The 25714-nt window shown below is 47.0% G+C and overlaps 1 protein-coding gene across 1 annotated transcript in view; it reads right to left on the reverse strand.

The window, feature by feature from the left end:
* The window catches only part of JAM3 (junctional adhesion molecule 3), a 147306-nt gene that overhangs the window by 120632 nt on the left and 960 nt on the right, over window positions 1-25714 (reverse strand). The gene's annotated exons all lie outside the window — the stretch shown is intronic.

Raw genomic sequence — 25714 nt, forward strand, 5'->3', positions numbered from 1 at the left:
CTTGGTGCGTTGAAGATAAAAGGCCAACGCTCTCTTACAGTCAAGCGTGTGAAGCGCCGCCTCCCCAGGATGAGAGTGGGGCTTCGGAAAAAACACCGGAAGAACAATGGACTGATTGAGGTGGAAATCAGACACAACCTTAGGTAAAAATTTAGGATGGGTGCGAAGAACCACCTTGTCATGATGGAACACAGTAAAGGGCGGGTCCGCAACCAAAGCCTGCAGCTCGCTAATCCGACGAGCGGACGTGAGCGCAAGCAAAAAGATCACCTTCCAAGTGAGAAACTTAAGATGAGATTTGTCAATAGGCTCGAAGGGAGGCTTCATCAGTTGAGCCAAAACCACATTAAGATCCCAAACTACAGGAGGAGCTTTCAAAGGAGGATTAACATTCACTAGACCCCTCATGAAACGAATCACCAGAGGATGAAGAGAGAGAGATCGACCCTCGAGATGCCGATGGAAAGCAGCAATCGCACTGAGATGCACCCTAATGGAAGTCGTCTTCAGCCCAGACTTGGACAAATGCAACAAATATTCCAGAACCGAAGACACCGGAACCGAACTCGGATCCAGATGATTCGAGGAACACCAGGAAGAAAATCTGGTCCACTTCTGAGAATAACAAAGCCTAGTCGAGACCTTGCGCGAGGCTTCCAGAACCTCCCTCACAGACTGAGAAACCTGTGAAGTCATGGGGAAAGGAACCAAGCCGTCAGATGTAAAGACTGAAGATTGGGATGCAACAGCGAACCCCGACTCTGAGACAGCAGAGAGGGAAAGACAGGCAGAAGCAGAGGCTCCCTGACACTGAGTTGAAGGAGCAGGGAGAACCAGTGCTGACGAGGCCAACGAGGCGCAATGAGAATCATAGTGGCTCTGGACGCCTTGAGATGAACCAACGTCCTCAAGATCAGAGGGAAAGGAGGAAACGCATAAAGGAACCTCCCTCCCCAGTCGAGAAGAAAGGCGTCGGCCTCGAGATGGTCCGGGGAGTACATCCGAGAACAATAGAGGGGCAGTTTGCGAGTCTCCGGGGAGGCAAACAGATCCACCTTTACCTAACAACTACCGTCCTATTGCCAATTTGCCTTTAATTTCTAAAGTTACCGAAAAAATTATTCATTCTCAATTGTCAGAATTCTTCGATCAAACACATGCCCTACATCCTTATCAGACTGGCTTTCGAACTTCACATTCCACTGAATTATCGTTACTTGGTCTCATTACAACTATACAATACTTTCATGATCACCTAAAATCGGTTATACTAATTTCCCTTGATTTATCCGCAGCATTTGACACCATAGACCATTCTTTACTTTTATCTAGATTAGCAGATTGTAATATCACAGGTTATGCTCTCAACTGGTTTATATCTTACTTTCATCAACGTAACTTTAAAGTTCATGTAAAAAACCAAACTTCTTCTCCGGTAACTCAAACTTTTGGAGTTCCTCAGGGCTCTATTTTATCCCCGCTATTGTTCAATATCTTTCTATCCCCTCTTCTTTCTCTTGCCCAATCATTAGGATTCTCAATTTTCGCTTATGCCGACGATATACAATTGCTTTACCCGATCAATACTTTAAACCCTTCAGATATTAACGATCTAAATACCAAATTAGATATCATAAGTGATTGGCTCTTTTCTAATAAACTTTCACTCAACGTTGATAAATCCTGTGGTCTCCTTCTCCCCATTAAAAAATCCGAAACATTACCCGGAACAATATACATCAAATCCACACCATTACTTATGGATACTAAAATAAAATTACTAGGCGTTACCTTGGATAGAGAGCTTACTTTTCATGACCATATAAGTTCAGTTGTAAAAACTTGTTTCTTTAAATTACGTATCATCCGTTCACTCAGTTCTATTCTAAATACTGATTCGATTAATATCCTAATTCATTCCTTAGTCATTTCCCACTTAGATTACTGTAATTCTCTTTTAAATGGACTACCCCAAAAAGAACTTCGACGTTTGCAACTCATACAAAATACCGCAATTAAACTCATTTATAAAATAGGTAAGTTCGAACACGTCACCCCTCTTCTTAAAGAGGCTCATTGGCTCCCTGTCACCCACCGTATAATTTATAAAATCATACTGCTCTCTTTTAAAATCAAACTCTCCCACTTGCCCTTATTTCTCGATAAATTATTAATACCCCAAAGTTCTCCCCGTTCCTTAAGATCTACTGACCAAAAACTCCTTTTCATTCCATCCTTAAAAGAATCCTACTATACTAGGAAAACTAATTTTGTTATAACTGCCCCCACATTATGGAATTCTCTCCCTCAATTTCTCCGGGATGAAATTCACTTACCAAAATTTAAGACTAATCTTAAAACTTTCCTATTCCAAGATGCCTTTGACAAATCTTAATCTCTACTTTGTTTATTTATTTATCTTTTTCCCAAAACTAACCTTTACTTCAGCGCGTATCTCTTATACCATGCACCCTCATCCCTCATGTCCTATCCCTTCCCTCTATCTCATTTCTACTTATATTATGTAACTTCTCCCTTCCTCCCCATTCATCCTCACTTTCAGGTTTGTCAGTACATGTTTTATGTTTTCCCTAATTTTTCTAATACACCAAACAACTAGTTCTTTCTAATCTATTTTAAATTTTATTGTTAACCGGTCAGATATTTGTTTTATGATCAGGATATTAAAAACTAATAAACTTGAAACTCACCTGAGGAGTCCCCCAGCGGTCGAAGACCTCGCGCAGAACTCGGGAGTTTAGCGACCACTCGGGCTGGAGAAGACGACTGAGTTTGTCGGCCAGACAATTCTTCTCTCCCTGAATGTAAACCGCCCGCAGGAAGATGTTCTGGGAGACCGCCCATTCCCAAAGGCGCAGGGCTTCCCGGCACAGGGACCAAGAGCCCGTTCCCCCTTGTTTGTTCACATAATACATGGCCACCTGGTTGTCCGTCTGCACAAGGAAATAGCAAATGTCACGCCCATCTTCAAGAAGGGCGCAAGGGGGGACCCGGGAAACTACAGGCCGGTGAGCCTGACCTCAGTCCCGGGAAAGATGATGGAGGCACTGATTAAAGACAGCATCTGTGAACACATCGAAAAAAATGGGCAGCTAAAACCGAGTCAACATGGCTTCTGTAAGGGTAGGTCATGCCTCACAAACTTATTGTACTTCTTTGAGGGAGTGAACAGCCAGGTGGATAAAGGGGAATCTATAGACATCATTTACCTTGACTTCCAAAAAGCCTTCGACAAGGTGCCACACGAGAGACTGCTTAAAAAGATATGGAACCACGGGGTACAAGGGGAGGTCCACCGATGGATCAAAAACTGGCTGGCAAACAGGAAGCAGAGGGTTGGCGTAAAGGGCCACTACTCAGACTGGAAAGGGGTCACGAGCGGAGTTCCGCAAGGGTCGGTGCTGGGACCGCTCTTGTTCAATATCTACATAAATGATCTAGAGGCGGGAACTAAGTGTGAAGTCATTAAATTTGCAGATGACACCAAACTATACAGCAGGGCTCAAACCAAGGAAGACTGCGAGGATCTCCAAAAGGATCTAACGCAGCTGGAAAAATGGGCCGAAAAGTGGCAGATGAGCTTCAACGTGGGGAAATGCAAGGTCATGCACGTGGGGAAAAAGAACCCGATGTTCACATACAAAATGGGGGGAACACCACTAGGGGTTAGTAACCTGGAGAGAGACCTGGGAGTGATGGTAGACGCAACACTGAAGGCATCGGCGCAATGCGCCACAGCCTCTAGGAAAGCAAACAGAATGCTGGGTATCATTAAGAAGGGTATTACGACCAGGACGAAGGAAGTCATCATGCCGCTGTATCGTGCAATGGTACGGCCGCATCTGGAGTACTGTGTCCAGTACTGGTCGCCGTACCTCAAGAAAGACATGGCGGTACTTGAGGGAGTACAAAGAAGAGCAACCAAACTGATAAAGGGAATGGAAAATCTCCCATATACCGACAGATTGAAGCAGTTGGGACTTTTCTCCCTGGAGAAGCGAAGACTTAGAGGAGACATGATAGAAACCTTCAAGATCCTGAAGGGCATAGAAAAAATAGACAGGGGCAGATTTTTCAAATTAAGGGGCGCCACAAGTACAAGGGGGCACTCGGAGAAATTGAAAGGGGACAGGTTTAGAACAAACGCTAGGAAGTTCTTTTTCACTCAGAGGGTGGTGGATACATGGAACGCGCTTCCAGAGGCTGTTGTAGACAAGAAAACATTAAATGGTTTCAAAGAAGGTTTGGATAGATTCCTAGAAGAAAAAGGGATTGGGGGGTATAGATAGGTATAGACCATTGCTCAGGCAATGGGCCTGATGGGCCGCCGCGGGTGCGGACCGCTGAGCAGGATGGACCTATGGTCTGCCTCAGCGGAGGCAACTTCTTATGTTCTTATGTACCTGATCGTGCAGCAGGTGGCAGAATGCTCGAGCAGCCAGAAAAATGGCACGAAGTTCTAAAACATTGATGTGACAACTCCAGTCCTCTGCCGACCATAGACCTTGAGTCCGCAGACCGTCCAGATGAGCTCCCCACGCGTACTCCGAAGAGTCCGTGGTCAGGACCTTGCGATGCGGAGGAACGAGAAAGAGCAAACCCCCGGAAAGATTGGAAGAGTTGGTCCACCAATGGAGCGAGCGTCTCAAGGAAGGAGTCACAGTTATAGGGGAGGAGACTGGGTCCCAATCCTGATGCCACTGGGAGGCCAAGGTCCACTGAGGAAGCCTCAGGTGCAAACGGGCGAACGGAGTGACATGGGCCTTCGACGCCATGTGGCCGAGCAGAACCATCATGCGCTGCGCCGAAACTGAGGGCAGCAACGAAACCTGGCGACTCAATCGAAGCAGGACCTCCAACCGTGGCGGGGGGGAGGAACGAACGGAGGCGAACCGTGTCCAGCACGGCCCCGATAAACTGAAGGGATTGAGTCGGGCACAACTGAGACTTGGGGAAGTTCACTTCGAACCCCAGACGTTGAAGGAAGATGATAGTCTGTCGGGTCGCTGAAATAACCCCTTCCTTGGAGGACGCCTTGATCAGCCAATTGTCCAGGTAGGGAAACACCTGCAGCCCCCGAGATCTCAGGGCTGCCGCGACCACCACCATACACTTCGTGAAGACTCGAGGGGACGAAGCCAGTCCAAAGGGGAGGACCCGATACTGGAGGTGCAACTCCCCCACCTGGAACCTGAGGAACTTGCGGAAGGCGGGATGCACAGGAACATGAGTATATGCTTCCTTCAGGTCCAGGGAGCACATCCAGTCCCCCGATTCTAACAGAGGGTTCAGGACTGGAAGGGACAACATACGGAACTTCTCCCGGACAAGGAACTTGTTGAGCCTCCGGAGGTCCAGAATGGGGCATAAGTCCCCTGTCTTCTTCGGGACCAAAAAGTAACGGGAGTAAAACCCCCGTCCCCTTTGGTTCGGGAGCACGGGCTCCACCGCCCGAAGGCTCAACAAGGACCTGGCTTCCGACAGAAGAAGAGGAAGCTGGTCTCGACAGCCAAGAGACGCCCCCGGCGGATGTTCTGGCGGCATGGCTAAGAAGTTTAGCGAGTAACCCTCGGAGATGATCCAGAGCACCCAAGTGTCCAACGTGATCTCGGCCCAGGCTGGAAGAAAGGCCTGCAATCGGCCCCCGATAGGAAGGGGGTCCTTAGACAGTGCGGAGGGGGCCCTCCCCCAACCGCGCATCACGTCAAAAAGACGGAGCCGGTTTAGACGCCCCTTGCGCCTGAGGCTTTGGTTGGGACACTCTGCCCTGCTGAGGGGGACGCCGGGGCGGAGGCCTCGAGAAAGCCGGCGTCGACTTCTGCGGGTATCGCCGCGGAGGAGGTCTAAACGGCTTCTGCGGCGGGGCCCGGGGTTTAGGACGGACCAACGAGGCGATAGAGCGCTCATGTTCAGACAAGCGTTTGGTCGCCACCTCCAAGGACTCATCGAACAACTCGGAGCCAACACATGAAAGATTGGCCAGACGTTCTTGCAAGTTCGGGTCCATATCCAGGGTACGAAGCCATGCGAGACGGCGCATCGCCACCGCAAAGGTGGATACACGCAGCTGAGACAAATTGGCCATAAAGGTACCAAAATCCCTCTTATGGGAATCCGGCATGACCCCATAATACCTGGGCAACGCCTTCACCATCTGCCTTAAATAGGATGAGAAGGTGAATGCGTAATTAAGGACCCTGGCAGCCATCATGGAGTTGGAATAGAGGCGACGACCAAACTTGTCCAGGGTCCGTCCCTCCCGCCCGGGGGGGACCGCAGCAGAGACCCTAGAAGGCTGAGACTTCTTCAACGCCGACTCCACCAGCAACGACTGGTGGGACAGCTGCGCTTTATCGAAGCCCTTGCAAGGTACTGTGCGGTACTTACGACTCCATCTTTGATGGAATCGCTGTGACTGTAAGAGGGGAGTCCAAGTTCCTCAGGAAGGTCTGGTGGAGAACCTTGTTGAGAGGCAGCCAAGGAGTCTCCCTGGGGGGAGAGGGCAAATCCTGCTCCACCAAAAATTCCTTCGTGTATTGCGACCCTGACGCCAGATCAAGGTCCAAAGCCCACCCCATATCAAGCACAAATCTCGAAAAGGAGGAGGGCTTCGAAGGCGGAGAGGGAGATCGAGAAGCCCTCGTCGCCAAGAAGGAAGGGGAGGCCTCACGGGAGTAACGAGGTTCCTTACCCGTGCCAGACCCCGAACCCCAAGAAGCCGCACCAAGCGACCTCGACGGGGTCGGGGACCGCCCCTGCCCCAAGGAACCCCTGCGGGAAGTCCCCGGGGTATGGGGCACCGAGGCACGCCCCTTCCGTCTCGGCGAAGAGTCCCTCGAGTACTCAACCTCGGAGGAACGGAAAAGCCTCGGATTATCGAGGCGGAGCTCGGAGACCCGTAGGGTCTCTGCCCCGGTCGGCGAAGAGTGACCACGTCGTCGAGGAGAGACCCGTTGACGTTTGGGCTTCCTCGACCGACGCTTCGCCCGAGGCCGACCCGAGGGCGAGGAGCCCCAGGAGGACCTCGACGAGGACGAAGAGGAAGAGATCCTCCGAACCCTCCGCACCTTGTCCCGAGGCCGCACGCTCCGCTCAGGCTGGTCAACCGAGGTCGAGGGCAAGGTCGGGGCCGAGGCCGAAGCCCCCCCGGGGGCCGAAGTCGAGGGTACCGAGACCGAGGCAGCCGACGCCGGGGCAGCCGAAGGCGGCTGGAGGTGCGCGAGGGCACCGGATAGCTCCAAGGTAATGAGCGCATGGAGTAAGTCCTGAAAAGCCGGCACCGCCATCATGGCTGGTAGATCCGGGGCCGGCGGGTGCTCCCTCGAGGGCAACCTCGGTCTCGAGTATTCCCGCGGGGCACCCGACTTCGACGCTCGGGGCGGGGCCGAGGACGACCCACCCGCCCCCGTCGATGAGCCCGAGGATGGCTTCTTCGAGGCCGGAACAGAAGAAGGAAGTGAGGACTTACCCTTCGTCGACTTCAGGGTCGAGGACACAGGCTTCGACGAAGCGGGCTGTCGGGGCGAGGTCGAGGGAGACGAGGCCGAGGTCAAGGCCGGGGCCGAAACCGAGGCCGACGTCGAGGCCTTCCCCGCCACGGGGTCCACAGCAAAGAGCTCTGCCATACGAGCGCGACGGCGGCGGAGGGCCCTTTGCTGAAAAGTAGAGCACCGAGTGCAGGAGTCGGTCGGGTGCTCAGGACCCAGATAAAGTAAGCACCACCGGTGGGGATTGGTGATCGAAAGAAGTCGATCGCACCGGGTGCACTTTTTAAAGCCCGTTAAGGGACGGGACATGGACACAAAAAACGGCTGGGAACGAACGAGGTCCTGCGGCCGCGGCTACCGGGAGCCCCCGGAGCCGAACGAAAAATCTTTTTTTTTTTTTTTTTTTTTGACGAAAACCTAAACACAAACAAATAAAAAAACAAAGTAAGCACAGCGACCGAGAAAGAAACACTCAGCCGCGGTGTCAGAAGGCTAAAATAGAAGAGCACAAATTCCACAGGGCTTCTGGCTCCGCGGAAAAGACTGAACTGAGGACCACGAGGTGGGGATGCGCCCTCTAGTGAGCAAGAAGGCATGCACATGCGTGGTGCAGCATAGCAAACTTGAAACTTCAATCAAGTTTGCTTGAAAAGCTGTCCGCGCTGGGGCTCCGTAGATGACGTCACCCACATGTGAGAATATCATGCCTGCTTGTCCTGGGATAACACCTGTTACGGTAAGTAACTGTGCTTTATCCTAGGACAAGCAGGCAGGTGTTCTCACAAGTGGGTGACCTCCAAGCTAACCAAAATGGGATGATGGGAGAGTTGGCAACTTAGGAGAATAAATTTTGCAAAACTGTTTGGCCAAACTGTCCATCCCGTCTGGAGAAAGTATCCAGACAATAATGAGAAGTGAAGGTATGAACCGAGGACCAAGTAGCAGCCTTACAAATTTCCTCAATAGGGGGTCGATCTGAGGAAAGCTACAGAAGCTGCCATTGCTCTGACCTTATGGGCTGTGACTTTACTGTAAAGGGGTAATCCAGCCTGGGCATAGCAGAAAGAGATACAAGCCACCATCCAATTGGAGATGGTACGCTTAGAGATAGGACATCCCAACTTGTTTGGATCAAAGGAGACAAAAAGTTGAGGAGCAGTTTTGTGTGGTTTGGGGCGTTCCAAATAGAAAGCCAAAGCGTTTACAGTCCAGAGTATGAAGAGCTGATTCTCCAGGATGAAAATGAGGCTTTGGAAAAAACACTGGAAGTACAATGGATTGGTTGAGATGAAACTCCGAGACTACTTTAGGAAGGAATTTCTGATGAGTGCGAAGAACCACCTTGTCATGGTGGAACACAGTAAAATGGACTAGATTTTCTACTTGGTGTTTTTCTCATCATAAGGAGCCTCAACTTTCCTCCTTATCTTCAGTTTTGGACTATCTTTTGCACCTTTCTCAGTCTGGTCTCAAGTCTACTTCGATCCGAGTCCATCTTAGTGCAATTGCGGCTTTCCATCAGCCTATTGAAGGGAAACCTCTCTCTGCTCATCCTGTGGTTTCCAGATTCATGAAAGGACTTTTCAATGTCAAACCTCCTCTCAAACTGCCTCCAGTGGTTTGGGACCTCAATGTTGTTCTTACTCAATTGATGAAATTGCCTTTTGAACCAATGGACAAGGCTCATCTGAAGTATCTCACTTGGAAAGTAGTGTTTCTCATTGGCCTCACTTCTGCTCGACGGGTCAGTGAGCTTCAAGCATTGGTTGCGGATCCACTTGCTCCCTCGAGGCAGTGTGAAAGTGCTTGGACTTAGAAGCCTTGGGCACTTTAAGCACTACCGGGGGAATGGGCTGCTGTGCTACCTGATCTGAAGAGACAGAGGAAGGCACCGCAGCAGGCGTCGAAGACATAGCCGGTACAAACGAGGCAGGTTTGATGAGGCTCAGAGCACATCGGATGATGTCGAAGGCGAAGCTCCCCTCGAGGACGAAAGCTCCCACAAGATGCAACGACGCTTGAAAGCACAAGGCTTAAGTGTTGAGCAAGGCTGGCACGATTTCGGGAGATGTTGAGGCCTGAGACACCAAAGACAGCGTCGATGAGGGTCCGTTAGGGAAATCGCACGCTGGCACTTGGAACACTTTTTAAAACCGGTTGCAGGCCGAAAAAGCTCCGCCGCAAGATCGAAGCCGTGGGGCTGCGGCCACATGGCCTGCCCAGTCAAATGAACGGAAGAAATTTTTTTTTTTTTTTTTAAAAAGAGTAAAAGAAGAAAACCGGCGATTCTGAGAAAAATAAACCCAAAACTGCAGACAAAGAAGGAACAAGTGAAAAACACTTCACACAGAGAGTCGAAGACGGACTTCTTGGCTCCGCGGAAAAGTAAGAACTGAGGAGATGCGCCCGATGTCAGGCGGGAAGACACTCACACATGCGCGTGCGGGCGACTCGAAACTTCAAGTTTCTTCAAGCAAGTCTGCTTGTGAGGCGTCCGCATCGGGGCTCCATTGGATCACGTCACCCACTTGTGAGAATACCTGCCTGCTTGTCCTGAGATAATGCAGCACAACCTATTCAATTCCCTTCTTTAGGTACCTTTCTGTCACTTGCAGTTTACAGGCTATAGAATATGAAAAACATAGAAACATGATGGCAGATAAAGGCCAAATGGCCCAACTAGTCTGTCCATCCACAGTAGCCATTCTCTCTTCCTCTCTCTAAGAGATCCCACATTCCTATCCTTGCCTTCTTGAATTCAGACACAGTCTCTGTCTCCACCACTTCTTCCAGGAGACTGTTCCACGCATTTACCACCCTTTTCTGTAAAAATGTATTTCCTTAGATTACTCCTGAACCTATCACCTCTTTAACTTCATTCTACAAAGTAACATAGTAGATGACGGCAGATAAAGACCCGAATGGTCCATCCAGTCTGTCCAACCTGATTCAATTTAAATTTTTTCTTCTTAGCTATTTCTGGGCAAGAATCCAAACCTCTACCTGATACTGTGCTTGGGTTCCAACTGCCGAAATCTCCATCAAAACCTACTCCAGCCCATCTACACCCTCCCAGCCATTGAAGCCCTCTCCAGCCCATCCTCCCCCGAACAGCCATATACAGACACAGACTGTACAATTAATTTCTTTTTTTTTTTTCTCTTGAAAATTTATTGAAAATTTTATCAAAATACAAAAAAAGGAGAGAAACAAACAATCAATATCAATACCATAATCGTGGAACAATAAATGAGTAAAAACAATTATTCAAGCACAACAGAAAATCGTTAGATACATATAATCAGAGGTAAAAATATTCTATGGTGTTGTGATAAGTAGCGGGAAGATATTCAAGGAAAGAAAAAAAAGTCAGGACTCAATATGGAAAAGACCAAACTTTTCTTGGCTAGTCCCAATGACAAAATAACAAACTCATTGCTTCATCTTAATGCTCATGACTACCCGATTATTAAATTTATCAAAATTCTGGGAGTCACACTAGACCAACATTTAACACTAGAAGAACATTGTGGAAATTAAGAACCATAAAAAATATTTTGATCCTTTATCATTCAGACTATTGGTGCAAACATTAGTTTTATCTATTTTAGACTATTGTATCATCATATATTTAGGAGCCCCCCCCCCAAAATTCTAAGGAAATTAAGGATAATTCAGAATACAGCTGTTCAATTGATTTTTGGTTTAAAAAAGAATGACCATTATAGTCCATATTATCTTTTACTTCATTAGCTTTGGAGGCAAGAGCATTATTCAAATTTTCCTGTATCTGCTTTAAGCTGAGATCGGGATTGTCTCCAGCTTACCTTTTTCTTCATTTTGTGTTGCATAGACCATCAAGAGAAACTAGAAACTTCTACTTATTTGCTTATCCAAAAATTAATGGGTGTAGATATAAGACTTTCTTAGATAGGACCGTAGCATTTCAAGCTGGTAGGCAACAATCTTGGTTAGGTAAATGCAGTGGCGTACCAAGGGGGGGGGGGGCGGTCCGCCCCGGGTACCAAGCCCTGAGGGGGTGCTCCCGGTCCGGTCCAGTTACCCCCCCCTGCGCCGGGTGTCGCGTCTGGAAACAGCCTGCAGCAAGATCGCGATGCCAGAGATCTTTGCCTGCTTCGACTGTTTCCTCCGCCACGGTCCTGCCCCTCCTCTGATGTCAGAGGAGGGGCGGGACCGCGGCGGAGGAAACAGCCGAAGCAGGCAAAGATCTCTGGCATCGCGCGATCTTGTTGCAGGCTGTTTCCCCAGGGCAGTAGCGTACCAAGGGGGGCGAGGGGGAGGTCCATCCCGGGTGCCGCCTTAGGGGGGGGTGCACAGCTGGCCCGGTCCCTATCGCGCTCCTACCCTCCCAGCGAAAGCAGCATCGGCGCCATTATCGAAAAAGGTAATGGCGCCAGGCCTTGGAGCACCAAGGCAGACCGCTTCTCCCCTCTCCCAGCCGAAACCCCGCTGACCATCCTATCTCTCTCCCCCCCCCAAGTGAACCTTTCTGACCCTCCCAGCGAAAGCAGCAAACCTCCCTCCAGTAGCGTCGGCTTTATCCTCCCTCTGCCGCATCACTGATGATGTCATCAGTAACGCGGCAGAGGGAGGAGAAAGCCGCGAAGGAGGTTTGCTGCTCTCGCTGGGAAGGTCGGAAAGGTTCACTTGGGGGGGGAGAGAGATAGGAGGGTCAGCGGGGGTTCGGCTGGGAGGGGGGAGAAGCGGACTGCCTCGGTGCTCCATTACCTTCTTCGGGCAGCAGCAGCGTTTACAATTCGCTGCTGTTGCCGGCTTCAGGCCTTGTTCTCTGCCGGGTCCTGCCTACTTCCAGTTTTCATGAAGACAGGACCCGACAGAGAGGAAGGCCTGAAGCGGGCAACATCAGTGAATTGTGAATGCTGCTGCTGCCCGATGAAGTTCAGGACATCAGGACATCGGGGAAGGAGCAGGGAGAAATCGGCTGCTGGCTTGGGGGTGAGGGTAGGGAAAGAATCGTGGAAGTGGAGAAATCGGCACGATGGCTTTGTGCAGGCTAGGGGGAGAGAGAAAGAAAGGAAAAAATAAAGAGGGGGGGCCAGGGGAAGAGAGAAAGAAAGGCAGAAAGAAAGAGGGGGACCAAGGGGAGAGAAAGAAAGGCAGAAATAAAGAGGGGGACCAAGGGGAGAGAAAGAAAGGCAGAAATAAAGAGGGGGTCAAGGGGGAGAGAAAGAAAGGCAGAAAGAAAGAGGAGGGCCAGGGGGAGAGAGAAAGAAAGGCAGAAAGAAAGAGGGGGACCAAGGGGAGAGAAAGAAAGGCAGAAATAAAGAGGGGGGTCAAGGGGGAGAGAAAGAAAGGCAGAAAGAAAGAGGGGGGCCAGGAGGAGAGAGAAAGAAAGGCAGAAATAAAGAGGGGAGCCAGGGGGAGAGAGAAAGAAGAAGGATCAGAAGAAGGACCAGAGACTCATGAAATCACCAGACAAAAAAGTAGGAAAAATGATTTTATTTTCAACTTAGTGATCAAAATGTGTCCGTTTTGAAAATTTATATCTGCTGTCTATATTTTGCACTATGGCCCCCTTTTACTAAACCGCAATAGAGTTTTTTAGCGCAGGGAGCCTATGAGCGTCGAGAGCAGCGTGGGGCATTCAGTGCAGCTCCCTACGCTAAAAACCGCTATCGCAGTTTAGTAAAAAGGGAGGGGGAATATTTGTCTATTTTTGTATAGTTGTTACTGAGGTGACATTGCATAAAGTCATCTGCCTTGACCTCTTTGAAAACCCGCGGAATATAAATGATAATTAACATTTTCTCTGCGTACAGCGTGCTTTGTGTTTTTAAAATTTTATTGTTGGTAGATCATTTTGACTTGGCCACAAAGGTAAGGGGGAGGGAGGGAGGGGAACTGCTGAAAGACATCTAATAATCCTTGCAGGCTTGACTGCAGGGAATTATTTTTGTAAAATCATGTTTTGTTATGTGACTGGCATTATCTAGACTTTAATTTCTATGAATGAATAGAATGAAAATGATATAAAATTACTTGCTTGTTTTTATGTGCGTGCGCTGAAGGAAAGTGGAGAGACAATTGTACAGAATATTGTTTCTTTTTATACTTTAATATGAACAATTCAAGGCTTGTGTGGATGGAATCAGGTGGTTTGCGGGGATGGGGACCGAGCTTACGGGGATTAGTCCAATAAAATTGTATTTTTTTATATCTCATTATTTGTTTTATTTTTATTTGTTAATTTATAAAGTGGTGATTGTTATGTATCAGTTTTTTCAAATTTACATCTACTGTCTTTATATTTTGCACTGTATTAGAGGACATGTGTTACTGTTTTTTGTGGTGTTGCATTGTATCCAGGGTCTGGTTTCTTGGCGGATCAGTTTAACTTTTGTCTACATATTTCTATTTTTAGTTTGTGATTATTCCATTTTGGGCGAGGGTGTATCTCTGTTCTGTGTGTATGAAAAGGACACAGTTTTCAGATGGCATTGACTACAGGACCAATTGACTGTGCGGGATCTGGCTTGTTTAGTTTTACAATGTATGTGTTGGTGTTCTAGTGCTCACTGCAGTGTTTAAGATGCAGCCTTTTCCTAGGTACACTCTTGTGGTGCGATATGTAGATTGGTACTAAAAATCATATTTTTCATATAGATGGGGGGGGTGTCAAAAAATGATGGGCCCTGGGTGCCACATACCCTAAGTACGCCACTGCCTGCAACTACTCCATATGTACTTCTAATGTCATGACAATTTAGATAATTTATGTTTTGTTATGTTTGGAATAATGGTTACATATATGAGGTTCAATAAAAGAAAATTTTCACTGCCTGTTTCTATTCTGACCATTTATTCCATTTCATGGTTATTGCAAAAAAAAAAAAAAAATTTTTTTTACATGGGGGGGGGGGGGGTGTCAAAAAATGATGGGCCCCGGGTGCCACATACCCTAGGTACGCCACTGGGTAAATGTATTCAGCAAGTTATGTTATCCTATTACAGTTTTCAGAAATTAATTAAGACCACTTTGTTCGATAAGTTTATTACTTAGTGAGTTTTATTATTGAATTCTATTTTACAAATATTTGTATTTTTTACTGTATTATTGTATTTCGCCGATTGTCCAGCTCTTAACCGCCTAGAACTTTTGGTTATGGCAGTATAAAAGAATAAAGTTATTATTATTACAAGTCTGCCCAGTACTGGCCTTAGTTCAATATTTAATATTATTTTCTTATTCTAGCTCCCACGCTTCTTTGAACTCAGTCACCATTTTCCTCTCCACCACCTCTCTCGGGAGCACATTCCAGGCATCCACCACCCTCTCCGTAAAGTAGAATTTCTAACATTCCTCTTTAATCTACCACCCCTCAACCTCAAATTATGTCCTCTGGTTTTACCATTTTCCTTTCTCTGGAAAATATTTTATTCTATGTTAATACCCTTCAAGTATTTGAACGTCTGAATCATATCTCCCCTGTCCCTCCTTTCCTCTAGGGCACAGGTGTCGAAGTCGGTCCTCGAGGGCCGCAATCCAGTCGGGTTTTCAGGATTTCCCCAATGAATCTGCATGAGATCTATTTGCATGCACTGCTTTCAATGCATATTCATTGGGGAAATCCAGAAAACCCGACTGGATTCCGGCCCTCGAGGAGGGACTTTGACACCCCTGCTCTAGGGTATACATATTCAGGGCTTCCAGTCTCTCCTCATACATCTTCTGGTGCAAGTCTCCTATCATTTTCATTGCCCTCCTCTGGACTGCTTCAAGTCTTCTATACCCTTTCATTCCAGAGTTTCCTTTCAAATGAGACTCCCCTCATGCGTAGGCATTCTATCATATCTCCCCTCTCTCGCCTTTCCTTTAAAGTATACATATTGAGATCTTTAAGTCTGTCCCCATACGCCTTATGACAAAGGCCATATGCCTTCCTCTGGACCAACTCCATCCTTTTATATCTTTTTGAAGATGTGGTCTCCAGAATTGTACACAATATTCTAAATGAGGTCTCACCAGAGTCTAATACAGGAGCATCAACACCTCCTTTTTCCTACTGGCCATACCTCTTCCTATGCACCCTAGCATCCTTCTAGCTTTCACCGTCACCTCTTCAATCTGTATGGCCTCCTTAAGACCATCACATACAATCACATCCAAGTCCCACTCTTCTGTCGTGCACATAAGCTCTTTACTCCCTAAACTGTACGGTTCCTTCGGGTTTTTGCAGCCCAAATGCATGACTTTGCATGTCTTAGCACTAGAGTACACAAAAGTTTCAAAAAATGACAATTGCCTCCACTTATCCCTCCACAGTTTTATAGCCTCACGCTCTATTATTTGTGATCCCACTTTTTGTAATTTTTTCACACAATGGGTCACATATACACACACATAAGGGCAAATCAAAAAGTAAAAGCAAAATACATTTAATGGCTTTAACAGAAGTAACTGTAATTTAATATATCACTTTTCCACATAGTCCCCATGAAAGACAACGCATGTGTTGTATCATTCAACTAGCTTCTATATTCCTGCAGAGAAGTTTTTCAGCTGCTCTTGAAGCCAGGTGAACACTATTTTGCGCATGCTCAAAGCCCAGCACAGGAAGCAGATCTTCGGGCACCGGCAGGACATGCTGGTGCCGGTGCAGAGGCTACACTGAAGTGAGAAGAGGGTTCGGGTGGGTTGGGGGACATCAGGTCACGGCGGGGGGGTGCCCGATGGCGGGGGGGAGGGTGCCGGTTCGCAGGGGGGGCCTTCGGGGTGAGCAATGATGGTTCTCGTGGGGGGGGAGCAGCATTGCTGGCCTCGGGGGGAGGGGGTGGAGTGTGGGAACCTATCAAAGCGAGTTTCCATTATTTCCTATGGGGAAACTCGTTTTGATAAATGAGCATTTTCGATTACGAGCATGCTCCTGGAACGGATTATGCTCGTAATCCAAAATACCACTGTATTTAGAATTCTTTGTGGAAACAGGGGACTCGAGAAATAAATATAAGGGCCCTTTCACTAAGCCACATTAGTTGCCAACACATGCTTAATATAGAAAAAAAAAAAAAAAAAAAGTAGTACTGTGTGAAGCAAATAGATGTCCTGCAGTAATTTTACAATCCATTTGCACTAAAAAAAATTTTTTTCCCCCCAGAGGGTGTGTCAGTGGTGGAGAGTAGGCATTCCTGTGCTGTTACTGTAGGGTGTGATAATGTAGATATGCTTTGGGGGGGAAGTCAACAATAGGTGCTAAAGCATGCTAACTGCTAAAGACGGGCATCATTTAGCATATGCTAATACATTTGTGCACACTAACGTGCTTAGTGCACTTTGTTGAATTTCCCCATAACTGATTAGTGCACAGGTAACACAGGCACCTTCATCTATAAAACAGTTAAGTGTTCTTGCAGTAATTTTGAAAAATGGCATGTAATTTTGAAAAATGGCATTAAGGTGGTACAAAAATTAATTAACACATTTTGTTTGCCCACAAGGCTAATTTTATTCTTATATATAAAAATGTAAAAAACACACAAAATTTTACTTGTTTTTTAGTTCAAATCTGTTTTATTAAGGGTTAATAATGTCCTTAAAGCAACAGAGCTACACAAGGCAACATACCCCACTGAACCCCCCCCCTCCATCCCCTTACCATTATTAGAAACAAGCTAAACCCCTTCCCACCCATCCTCCCCATTGCTCACTCTCTCCATTAAACCTCATAAAATATCATTGGTTACAATCACAATTTGTTTAATAACAGACTGTGTCCCGAACAGGTAATGACTGCAAGTATGGATCCCATGTATGTAAAAATAATAATTTCAGTTTCTTAGTTCCCATAGCGTCAAGGGCGTCCCAACTGATGGAACATATTACACCAGTGCCAGTAATCTGGGGATTCAGCTATCGTCCAGCTTTGCAGAATATATTTGTGGGCAATCAAACACATTTTACAACACATCAAACGGGTTCCCTTATTCAGCCAGCCAAAAGCAGTAGGGGTTTCCAATACCAACTGATACAATGAGCCAGTAACAGACCTGCCCAAGAGGGCTGACATATAGTGAACTACCATCTGCCAAAACTGCAGAATTTTAGGGCAGGTCTAAAAGGCATGGCCAAAGGAGTTCTCCCTCTGACCATATTTAAGACAAAGTGGGAATGAAACACCCCCACATGATCTTAAGTTTGACTCATGCCTGCAAGAAAAATATTTAGCAATATAAATTTTTAACTCTAAAATCAGTATTAAAAGAGAACCTAGGACAACAACTTTCTTCCACTTTCACTAGGTATAGCTGACAAATATTTAACATGATTTGACATTCAATTATAATCAAGCAAACCAGAAAATATGAAAGACAAAAGGGAGGAAAAAACTTCAGAGCTTGACCTTCACTCTTATTACAGTAATAGGAATTAATAAGCCTCCCCATATATGCAAATCAGACTCTGTGCAATGCATGTATTATTATTGGAAACCCCACAAAATTGAAATCAGTGACTTAACTTAGTGCCATCACTTGTAATCTACCATAAATTCTAACTAAGGCTAGTTTTGCTGCAGCTGCTTCAAGGTGTGACATGCATCTTCCAAACGCACACAAAAAAGTGCTTGGTGTCTCAAAAAAGCACAGTTACTTACCGTAACAGGTGTTATCCAGGGACAGCAGGCAGATATTCCCACACATGGGTGACGTCACCGACGGAGCCCCGCAGTGGACAGCCTCGAAAGCAAACTTGCTTGAAGATCTCGAGCTTTCGAGTGCTGCATCGCGCATGCGCGCGTGCCTTCCCGCCCGAACTAGGGGGCGCATCTCCTGTGAGGATCCTCAGTTCAGATACCAAGCTAAGAAGCCAACCAGGGGAGGTGGGAGGGTTGTGGGAATATCTGCCTGCTGTCCCTGGATAACACCTGTTACGGTAAGTAACTGTGCTTTATCCCAGGACAAGCAGGCAGCATATTCCCACACATGGGTGACCTCCAAGCTAAGTAAAACAAAAGGGGGGAGGGAAGTTGGCAATTTACGAAAAAAGATTTTGCAAAACAGATTGGCCAAAATGGCCATCCCTCCTGGATAAAGTATCCAGACAGTAATGAGAGGTGAAAGTGTGAACCGAGGACCAAGTGGCAGCCTTGCAAATTTCCTCAATAGGAGTTGATCTGAGGAAAGCAACAGAAGCCGCCATAGCTCTGACTTTGTGGCCCGTCACTCGACTCTGTAGAGGAAGACCAGCCTGAACATAGCAGAAAGAAATGCAAGCAGCCATCCAATTGGAGATGGTACGCTTCGAGACTGGATGACCTAATCTATTTGGGTCAAAAGAAATGAAAAGTTGAGGAGAAGTTCTGTGAGGTTGAGTACGTTGAAGATAAAATGCCAACGCACGTTTACAGTCCAAAGTATGCAGTGACGCCTCACCAGGGTGAGAATGCGGCTTAGGAAAAAATACCGGTAGCACAATAGATTGATTGATATGAAAATCAGACACTACTTTAGGTAAGAATTTGGGATGTGCACGGAGAACCACCTTATCATGGTGAAAAACTGTGAAAGGCGGGTCCGAGATCAAAGCTTGCAACTCACTAACTTGACGAGCTGAAGTGAGGGCAATCAAGAAAACAGTTTTCCAAGTAAGAAATTTAAATTGAGCCAAGTCAATAGGTTCAAAAGGAGGTTTCATCAGTTGAGCCAGAACCACATTAAGATCCCATACAACAGGAGGCGGTTTGACAGGTGGATAAAAAGACCCTTCATAAAACGAGAAACCAGAGGGTGTGCCGAGAGCGGTTTCCCATCCAAAGGCTGATGAAAAGCAGCAATTGCACTAAGATGAACTCTAATAGATGTAGATTGAAGACCTGACTGAGATAAATGAAGCAAATAATCCAAAACGGAAGCCAAAGGAGAAGATTTTGGCTGAAGACTATGAGTGGAACACCAAGTCAAGAATCTGGTCCATTTTTGACCATAACATTGATGAGTGGACGGTTTTCTGGAGGCCAGAAATACATCCTGAACAGACTGAGAAAATTTAGCAGAATCTGTCAAGTAGAAAGGAACCATGCTGTCAAATGAAGAGACTGCAGGTTTGGATGAAGTAAAGACCCCTGACTCTGAGTGAGCAGAGAAGGAAAAACTGGCAGAAGAAGAGGTTCCTTGATGCTGAGTTGAAGAAGAAGAGAGAACCAAGGTTGACGGGGCCACCGAGGCGCTATAAGAATCATCGTGGCATGGTCCGACTTCAGCTTGACAAGGGTTTTGAGAATCAGAGGGAAAGGAGGAAAGGCGTAGAGGAACTGACCCCTCCAATCCAGAAGAAAAGCATCCGCCTCGAGACGGAGAGGCGAGAAAATGCGGGAACAAAACAGAGGTAGTTTGAAGTTGTCGGGTGACGCAAAGAGATCCACCCGAGGAGTCCCCCATCGAGTGAATACTTGACGAAGTGTGGGGGAGTTGAGCGTCCATTCGTGAGGCTGAAGCAGACGACTCAATTTGTCTGCAAGGCAATTCTGAAGGCCCTGAATATAAATAGCGCGAAGAAGGATGTTGTGAGAAATCGCCCAATTCCACAACCTCAGAGCTTCCTGACAAAGGGAGTGGGAACCCGTCCCGCCCTGTTTGTTGACATAATACATCGCTACTTGATTGTCTGTCCGAACAAGGACTACTTGGTCGTGAAGGAGGTGAAGAAAAGCTTTGAGAGCAAGAAATATCGCTCTGAGTTCCAACAGATTGATGTGACATCGACGATCTGTGGCAGTCCACAAACCTTGCGTACGGAGACCATCTACGTGGGCTCCCCATGCGTACTCGGACGAATCTGTTGTAAGAACTTTCTGATGAGGAAGATGGTGAAACTGCAAACCTCTGGAAAGATTTAAAGAGAGCATCCACCAGCGGAGAGACTTCTTTAATGAAGGCGTCACCGCTATATGACGAGAGGGTGGATCCAGAGCTTGTTGCCACTGGGACGCCAGTGTCCACTGAGGGATGCGAAGGTGGAGTCTTGCAAAGGGAGTCACATGCACCGTGGATGCCATATGTCCCAGAAGGACCATCATTTGTCGAGCTGTGAGAGTCGACAGGGAAGTTACGTGATGACAAAGGCACAAGAAAGTGTCCTGACGATTGAGGGGGAGGAAAGCTCTCATGCGAACAGAATCCAACACGGCGCCAATAAATTGGATCGATTGAGTTGGAACCAACTGAGATTTGGGAAAATTGATATGGAACCCCAGACTTTGAAGAAAAGAGATAGTCTGAAGGGTCGCTTGAGTAACCCCTGGAAGAGAAGGAGCTTTGATAAGCCAATCGTCGAGGTAAGGAAAAACTTGAAGTCCCCGAGCACGAAGGGCCGCGGCTACCACGACTAGACACTTGGTGAAGACCCGGGGAGAGGTTGCCAAGCCAAACGGAAGAACCCTGTATTGAAGGTGAAGGTTCCCCACCTTGAACCGGAGATATTTGCGAAAATTTGGATGGATAGGAATGTGAGTATAAGCCTCTTTGAGGTCCAGCGAGCACATCCAATCTCCCTGATCCATGAGGGAGTACAGAATCGGAAGAGAGAGCATGCGAAATTTCTCTTTGACTAGAAATTTGTTGAGAGCTCGGAGATCCAGAATGGGTCGCAAATCCCCCGTCTTCTTTGGAACTAGGAAGTATCTGGAGTAAAACCCCAGGTTGTGTTCGGAAGGAGGAATCTCCTCCACCGCTCGAAGGCGAAGAAGCGCCTGAGCCTCCTGAAGAAGAAGGGGGAGTTGCGAGGAACTGGAAAGACACTCTCCTGGAGGGTGATCTGGGGGCACCTGAAGTAGGCGTAGAGAGTATCCCTCGCGGATGACCGTAAGGACCCAAAGGTCCGATGTAATGGTTTCCCAGACAGATGAAAAAAGGGAAAGGCGACCTCCGATGGGTAGGGAGGAGTTTGGATGCAAGGAGGTTGGAATGCTCACCACTGGACCGTCAAAAAGACGGAGCTGTTTTGGTTGGAGCAGGCGCCTGGGACTTTTGAGGACGTTGTTGCTGGGGCCGTCTAGGTGGAGGCCTAGAGAAAGCCGGCGTGGACTTCATCGGGTAGCGACGAGCTGGAGGTTTGTAAGCTCTAGTCGCAGAAGGTTTTGGTTTTGGACGAAGAAGAGAGGCGAAGGAGCGTTCATGCTCAGAGAGCCTTTTAGTAGCCGCCTCAATAGAGTCATCAAAAAGCTCAGAAAACTAGGCACGGTAGGTTCGCTAAACGATCCTGTAAATTGGGATCCATGTCCACTATCCTGAGCCATGCAAGATGTCGCATGGCCACTGCAAATGTCGAGACCCTGGAAGAAAGCTCAAAAGCATCATAAGATGCCTGCAACATGAAGAGACGCAATTGAGAGAGAGACTGAATAATGTGTTTATATTCAGAAAGGCGTTCTTTGGGCCAGTCTGGGCAAAAGGATGACAACTGCTTCAAAAAATAATTAAAATATGAAGTAAAGACATAGTTGTAATTCAAAATTCGATTTGTCATCATTGAATTTTGATAAAGTCTGCGCCCAAACTTGTCCATAGTTCGTCCTTCGCGCCCCGGTGGGACTGTTGCAGACACCTTAGAAGGATGAGCTTTCTTCAGGGACGATTCCACCACTAGAGACTGATGAGAAAGTTGAGATTTCTCGAAACCTTTGCAGGGAACAGTGCGATACCGAGACTCCAACTTCGATGGGATCGCTGTCACAGAATAAGGAGTCTCCATATTCCGCAGGAAAGTCTGCTTCAGCACCGGTGTCATGGGCAGACGCAAAGTCTCCTTAGGAGGATGGGAAAGCTCCATATCCGCCAGATATTCAGGCGTGTACTTCGAATCGGAATGCAAGTCTATATTAAGCGCCTGCCCCATGTCGAAAACGAATTTCGCAAATGAAGAAGACTTCGAGGTCGAGGCTTCCTCAGGGGAGGCAGAACGAGTATGAGGCGCCACTGAAAACGATGGAGAAGCCTCGCGCGAATATTGAGAGACGGGTTCCGATTCGAGATGCAAAGTGATGGAGGATGCTCCACTGCCAGTCAGAGGAGGAGTGGCTGAATGCTTCCGCTTAAGGCTCCGAGTTGGAGAGGTACGCGGAGTACGAGGTTTAGCCAGAGGAGATTGATCCCGCAGACAAACGCCTCGAAGGTGGAGACCTCGACCTCGAATGTCTCGATGAAACCGAAGAGGCAACGGTACTGTGAGAACGAGGCACAATCTTCGAAGCGAGATCCGAATGCCTCGAGCTCTTCGAGGAAGTGAGCTTCGAAGACCGAGACCGATGCTTCGATCGAGGCACTGATTGTTTAGCCACCCGTTCAGGAGAGGAATCCGACGAGGAAACCTTAGATCGAGACAAGCGACGAGGAGATCGTCGACGAGGTGCAGACTGCTGCTCAGGCTGGAGTTGCGAAGACAGAGTCGAGGCCGGGACCAACTGAGCCACTATCGAGGAAATCTGCGTAGTCAAAATTGACTTAAGCATGTCCTCAAACATGGGGACGGAGACCAAGGGACTTGGAGTCACAGGTGGTCTCGTGCGTTCCAAGGAGGGCGACCTCGAATGAGAGTATTCCCTGGACTTGGAAGCACATTTTGAAGATGGTCGAGAAGACGGAGTCGAACCTGGAACCCCAGGTTGCGTGGACGCAGACTCCGTCGGCTTCTTAGGGATGGTACCTGAAAAGGAAGCAGGAGACTTACCCCCCAATCCAGGCTTCGAGGACACCGCCGAGGCCTTCGAGGGCGAGGACCCGGAGGTCTTCGAGGCCGAGGCCTGTCAAGGAGGTGAGGTCGAGGTTTTAGCACTCGAGGGTTGCCCCGAAGTCGAGGGTTTAACAGATGCCTCGACCGAGGCCACAGCTTTTTCAGGCTCCATGCGAGGGAAAAGTTCTAAGAACCTGTCGCAGCGGCGCTTGAAGGCACAAGGTTGAAGAGTGAGGCAGCGAAGACAATCTTCGGGGCGATGAGTCGACCCGAGACAGATCATACACCGACTATGGGGATCAGTGATGGAGATAGTCCTGCCGCACTGATAACACCTTTTAAACCCGGTAACAGGCCGGGACATAGATAGGACAAAGTCCGTGTCGAGAACGAGGAAGAGAGGCCTAGGCCTCAATCTCCCAACCCGACGTCAAATAAAAAACAAAAGGATTTTTATTATTTTTTTTTTTAGAAAAGAACAGAATTAGAACACAGCGACCGAAAACAACATAAAGTACTCAGCCGCGGTGAAGAGAAGGCACAACGCTATGGGAACCAAGTCGACAAGTCTTCTCAGCTCCGCGGAAAACGTTGAACTGAGGATCCTCACAGGAGATGCGCCCCCTAGTTCGGGCGGGAAGGCACGCGCGCATGCGCGATGCAGCACTCAAAAGCTCGAGATCTTCAAGCAAGTTTGCTTTCGAGGCTGTCCGCTGCGGGGCTCCGTCGGTGACGTCACCCATGTGTGGGAATATGCTGCCTGCTTGTCCTGGGATAATATACAATCTCTCTTATTTTATAAGTTCAATGGCATATAGGGGTGGTTTTTAATGCCAGCAATAGGAACTCACCCATTAATTCTTTTCACTATAATAAGATTGAAGGCTTTTTCCTCTGGCATGCTGTATTTTGCTTGCTTATTATAATTGAATGTCAAATCATATTTATCAGTTACACCTAGTGAAAGTGGGAGAAATGTATTTTAACTCCTGGCGTTAGTTTTCCTGCATAGTGCGGGGGTTTGCGTGCGCTAAAAACGCTAGCGCACCTTAGTAAAAGAGGGGGTTAATTTTCCCCACCACCAAATTTCCCCATCCCGCCCCAAACGGCTACTTTTTCATGCCACCCGGCTGAAAAAAATGTCTGGGGAGAACACTGGGCTTATATAAGTCAGACATACCTGCCCAATATGAAATTGAACTTAATGAGAATTATAATTTCGTATTAAGTGCTATTCAAACGAATATTAGGGTGTATGACATTATGTATACTCAGTATCTTTATTACTCAAGGAATGATGCAATTATTAGATCAAGCAAAAAAATAGTCTGAAGGTTTGTGTTTATTAACCTTATAGTGCAAACCTGGATTCTTTGCAGAATATAATACCTGTCACTGAACAGGAAATAAGAAAATACAGTATACAACCCTTCTGAAATACATTTCAGCCTTTAAGTAGTGACTTGTTAATAATGCATGAATACTTATCAAACTTTTATTTGCACTACATAAATACCTATATTACAAAATGCGTTAGTTCTGCTTGTAATGAAATCACACTTCTGTCTTGGGCACAGAAGTACAATTATGCCATCAAATCCCCCCCTTTTTTTTTCCTAAGTGATAGGATCACAAATTGCATATACTGTTTGTAATATGATTTGATATTTTTACACCAATCACCTCTTAGAGTTGTCATTATCTAGCACTCAAGAATAAATTAAACAACCACACTTACGAAGCAAGTTGTGAATATGCCAAATACCTGGTTTTATATTAGGTTAATCATGTGTTATTTCTAACACCTTCAATATTTCCTAATGTAACAGTAGATATGTAGCTGAAATCAAACTCAAGTGTCATCTGAATTAACAAATTTCTGGCAAACAGAACTAAAACATTTCCTGCTCAGGAACACAAACATTCTGCCAGTAAATGAATATAGTGCTCTGATATTCAAGGACTTGATATTCCTTGTACCCTTATCATATGGAATAATTTGCATTAAAATAGTCTGTTTTAAACACAGCATTTGTCCCTTACAGAACTAATCTGCTGCACCCAAGCTTTTTTTCATACAGGATTAGTGTGACTGTGAGCAAATTTTGCAGGACAAGTAAAAAAAAAAAAAAAAAAGGGGGGGTAGATTTATTTCAACTGAGATGATGCTGCATGACTCGTAAGATGCACAGAAGCTACTGTATAACATGAAAAATACACAACTCAAGATAGTTTTTTTCTTTTGATTGGGGATATGAGAAAGAAAATCCAGGAAAGAGAACTAGAGGTACTAAACTAGAGAGCTGCGCGAGGACAGAAATCCCACCCATTACCGCCCGTCCCCGCCAGGATCCTCTCCATTCCCCACCCGTCCCCGTCAGGATCCTCTTCGTACCCACCCATCCCCGCAAAGAAGTACCTCCACCCGTCCGTCCCCAGAAAAAGCAGCAATTACTTCTTACAGGATCATCAATTGCACAGTTTCTTTTGTTTGCGCTGCTGT

The sequence above is a fragment of the Geotrypetes seraphini genome, chromosome 13 (assembly GCF_902459505.1).
Source record: "Geotrypetes seraphini chromosome 13, aGeoSer1.1, whole genome shotgun sequence".
Taxonomy (NCBI): domain Eukaryota; kingdom Metazoa; phylum Chordata; class Amphibia; order Gymnophiona; family Dermophiidae; genus Geotrypetes; species Geotrypetes seraphini.